The sequence below is a fragment of the Triticum aestivum genome, chromosome 4D (genome assembly GCF_018294505.1).
Source record: "Triticum aestivum cultivar Chinese Spring chromosome 4D, IWGSC CS RefSeq v2.1, whole genome shotgun sequence".
In the NCBI taxonomy this organism is placed as follows: Eukaryota; Viridiplantae; Streptophyta; class Magnoliopsida; order Poales; family Poaceae; genus Triticum; species Triticum aestivum.
This window is the reverse complement of record NC_057805.1, coordinates 54,685,182-54,689,816: the sequence shown is the minus strand read 5'-3', so window position 1 is coordinate 54,689,816 and position 4,635 is coordinate 54,685,182.

The following is a 4,635-nucleotide window of genomic DNA, read 5'->3' as shown; positions in this document are numbered from 1 at the left end:
ATGAAGAGGGGTGTTGAGTTGAGCATGCATGAAGAGGGAATAACTATGCTGAGGCGAGAACGCAACCAAACACACCCTATATGCCATGCATGTTCTTACCCTGTGTGCCTTTCTACTTCACTTACTCCGGACTCCACCATGGCCCACCTCACATCATCACCATATATATTTCTTAGAGTCCGTGCGTGGCGGGCGGGCGATCTCTTCTCCCTCCCCCGTCTCTCTCTTCTCAGCCGACGCCCGCCGAGCGATTAGATTTCGGCTATCGACGGTTTATTCAATTGCAGTCCCACATGTTAGTGAAAATGCGAGACAACACATGTCCCCTCTGGTGAGTGGCGTGTGAGCCGGACTGTCGAGGGTGCAACGCGTACGAGTCGTAAGTGTGCCGCCTTTTCCTTTTGAACTTGCAAAGCGTAACATTTCGCGCGATCGATCATAGAAATCCAGAACAAAATGACGAGGGCGGTGCTTTCCCGCGTGTTAGGCGGGCTAGTTTGAGTGATATGACGTGCTACAGTGCGTCCACTTGCTCCATTTTTATGTAAGCAAGAGTCTACACTCTTACGTGGGATGAGTGCGAAACACGGCGGATCTGATTTTTGATCGAGGGAAAACTGTTCCCTGTGAAATAATGGAGCACTGTTAGCGATTATAGCATGATACTTAGGGCATCTCCAGCGCTAGCCCTCAAATTTACACCGGCATCTGTCCGAGGACACTGATGGATGCCATCCAATGCTGCCCGCATACCTTTCGACAACTATATGAACTAACCGGACGAAATTCGTGCAAACAAAGCAAATTTCAAATTAACCGGATGAAATTCATTACATTTCGAAAACTTTTCCTATAAACTGGACGAAATTCATTACATATTTCGCACAAACCATACTAAAACCTACTGTAAACCTAATCTAAACGATCACCGGCTCCCGACCACCATGTCCAGCCATGAACCTGAGAAAGCCGGCTATTGCCTTTGCCTCCTCCTCATCCGCCTCGATAACCTCCTCCTCCGGAGCACAAGGTTCTGAAGATTTCCGCCTCCACGTCGCCGTCAAGCGGCTAATCGGCCGCCGATGTTTATCCTACCAAGCTTGGCGTCGACTGAGTGGTGGAGCGGCGACTTCCTGGCAACAGAGCGGCGGCGACCTACCGTGTACTATTCTTCCTCGCTGCCGGCTGCGCCCGCACACGCGCGCCGGCTTCGTGGTTGTCGCGACGGAGGGCGGCCGGGTGGGAGCCGGCGATCTCCTTCGTCTGCTCCTGCAACAGTACGTTCAAGAGAGCTTTGGAGCGCGCACGGAGCGAGGGCCGATGTCCTTTGTCTGCTCTTGTGACTGTACGTCCAAGAGAGCTTTGGAGCGCCAGGAGGCCATGGTTGGAGTGGTGCCGACAGAAGGATGGGACCAGAGGAGAATGAGTGTGGGTCTGTGGCTATGGCTGGGAGCTGGGGCTCAAGTTAATATAGCGGGTGAATGGCAATGAGCCGCGGCAGACGGATGGACGGCTGGCGCCGGAGTAGGTTCGTCGGCAGCCGCGTGTCATTAATGTGTGCGGCGGACGGAAGGATAGCCGTGGTGTCGTTAACGCATTCGCTTGCACTTGGATGCCGCGCGGGTGGCGCTCTCTCGGCCGTCGCGCTGCTGCAATGCCGGCGCCAGTGAGAGGTCGCGTCGGGCGTGAATGCGGACGCTACTTCAGTGACTTAACCGCAGGTGCGTTGTATCACTGACATGTGGGCCCAACGGGCATCTGGCCCACATGTCAGTGACACACCAACTGTACCTGCAGTTAAGGCCGGTGAATGCGGCATTGACATTCTGGAGAGACGGTGATCGTTTCAGGCGGGAAGCGCGCGCTAGCGATGGAAGGGGTTTCGGTAGGCCAGGGCACTATGATCAGTTGCTCATGATAGTACATACTCCGCACCATAGTACCCTCTCTAGCTAGGTTGTTTTATAGATTGTCGTTGTGATGGACGATATACATGAGCAAGGCGCCGAGTCAGGAGTATGACCGTTGGCGTTGAGCCAGGTGAATACATGCTCAGTGTTCGCGGAGGCCTCCAGCAAATGTCTAAACAGTAATGTCACATACGCATAATTTTGGTTTTTATTTCTTTCTCCACTGACAGGTAGGCCCGCATAGATAGATAGATAAAGAACACGAGCTGATGAGGCGCATGCAGACTATTTGATTAGTCAACCAGACAAATACGAAGCTATACGCTGAGCCAGTGACCGTATAATCACCATATCTCGTATACAATGATCAAAGTGAGCTATCAAGACAAGTTCAATGACCGCCAATGCATTTTACTCGGTAATAAATGACCAGGATTGAAGGGGAATCCAAATTTCCTTCGTCTTCTATCCTTGAGCTCTTGACAAACCAATGCACTTTACGGTTATCCTGCCACTCCACCCTAGAGCTGTCACCAAGCGTCGTTCATGCCACCGCGCCGCACACTAACCGGTAAGGAAGCGATGGCATCCCGCCGCGCCGAGTTCCTCGCCGCCCACGACCGCACACAGAATGGTAGGCAAGTGGTGGCATCCCGCCGTGCCGAGTTCATCGCCGCTCGCGACCACACACCTATGTGGGCGGAATTTGAAGCTGCCAAGGCCGAATGGGCGGTAGAGCAAGAGGCGGCCAAAGCCGCACAGAGGGAGCGGGAAAGTCAGAAAGCACTCAAGAAAAGATAGGCCCGCCGCCGCAAGAAAGGAGAGGACGCACGCGCTGCTGCGGAGAGGTCGACGGAGATCCAAGCACGGTGGAGTGTCGCCGACAAAGCCGGGAAGGAGAACGACGGCGTTTGGCCAGCATGTGAGAAGTAGTAGTACTAGTAGTTAGTGTGTGTGTCTGTGTCACCCGTACGTTTGTTTAATTAATTATGAGCATGTACCAGTACTACTGGTTACTACTGTAGTTTTTAGAGCAAATTACCAGTACATTAGCCTAGACTCAATGGAAAAATTCCTATCCTATGCATCAAATGGCATCTCTTACTCTATAGGAATTGAGATGCATGTCATCTCACTTCCTATGATTTTCATATTCCTATAAAATTCATATCCTATGAACCAAAGGAGGCCTCTGCTGGAGTAACTACTATAGCTAGCAGTACTGCTGGTATAGTAGTTTTCTTCAAGAAGCGGAATTCAACAAAGTCATGATGGTTCCTTCGTCCGAGCAATTTCACAGTGGGTAAGGTTGGGCCTATGATTTGACAGCTCATTAGTAATTACTGCGGCGCGGGGACTGGGGTGACTCTCCCTTGGAGTTTGGCGGGCATGGCAAGTGGACCAGGATGGTCGACGTCCCACATGTCGGCGAGCAGAAGTATTCTTTCCAATATCGAGGAGCAAGGAAACCGCGTGGTATAGTATCACTGGTGATTTATATTTATTTTTCATTTCTGATGAATGCTAGCGTTTCAACTCTTACGACAAAGGAGTGCCAAACACACGGCACGTGCTGGATGTCCCACACGACAGCGAAAGGAGTGGGACATGAACAACGTGGTAGAGCGTCTCCACTTCTGGGTCGGAGACTACACGTAGTAGTACTACTGTACTAGTGGTATGAACGATACAAAGTGCGACCCGGAGAGAAAGACACATCTAGTTGGAAGGTCTCGGGGCATACACGTAAACAAATATAAAACCTAATTTGTGCCTCCAATTAATATAGTAGTAGTAGAGTACTTAGTCACGTACTCCATAACATCACCGGGCATTGCACGTACAACATTTAGTGGTAGTAAGAGACAAATGCCTATATGCCACACATGTTCATACTATTTGTGCCTTTCTACTTCGCTTACTGCGCTACATTACACAGGTTCACACGTCCACTAGTGGGTACATGTCCGTCTCGTAGTTCCAGTCCCACGTGTTTTTCATATAGATGGAACAATCCTTGAATGACACGTGCACCGTGATGCTAGATGTCTCGCGTGTTGGCAAAAGGATGAACAAAGCTCACGTAAAAAAATAGAGTGGAAGAACATAGATTCCCGACGACCGAGAAGGAGCAAGGAACCTCGTGGTGGAGCGTCTGCACTCATAATATTTTATATTATTCAGCTATATAAAATCAACCAATCATCTCCACAGTGGACTGGAAGAGAAAGAAAGACGGCAGCTCAGTGTAGTTACATCATACTAGTACATGGCTAAGCCACGCTATCACCATATTTCTTGGCTTCTGTGCGACACCTATCTCTAGTAATCCAGCAGCCCGTATCACTTCTCCCTCCTCGTCTCTCTCGTGCGGCGGGCTGGCGTTTTTGCCATCTATTGAGGTCAGTTAACTCATCACATGTTAGCGACATGCCAAGAGCATTCTAAAAAAATTCCTTTCACGTTCCGTTTTCAAAAAGAAAAAAATCCTTTCACGTGCGAATTTAACTGTATGCTTTGAGCAACTTGCATGTCCTATACTGCTCCTGTTTGGATCCTCTAACTTAGCTAGAGGTTAGAGTAACTCATGACTAACCCTGAACTAACTGTAGCCAAAGAGGTGTTTGGGTGCCAGGGTTAGATTGACAATAAATGCACTTGATGGAGAGAGAAAAGTGTTTTTTCAGTGGTCCCAATGAGAACTATCTCCAGTTAGCACCTCTTG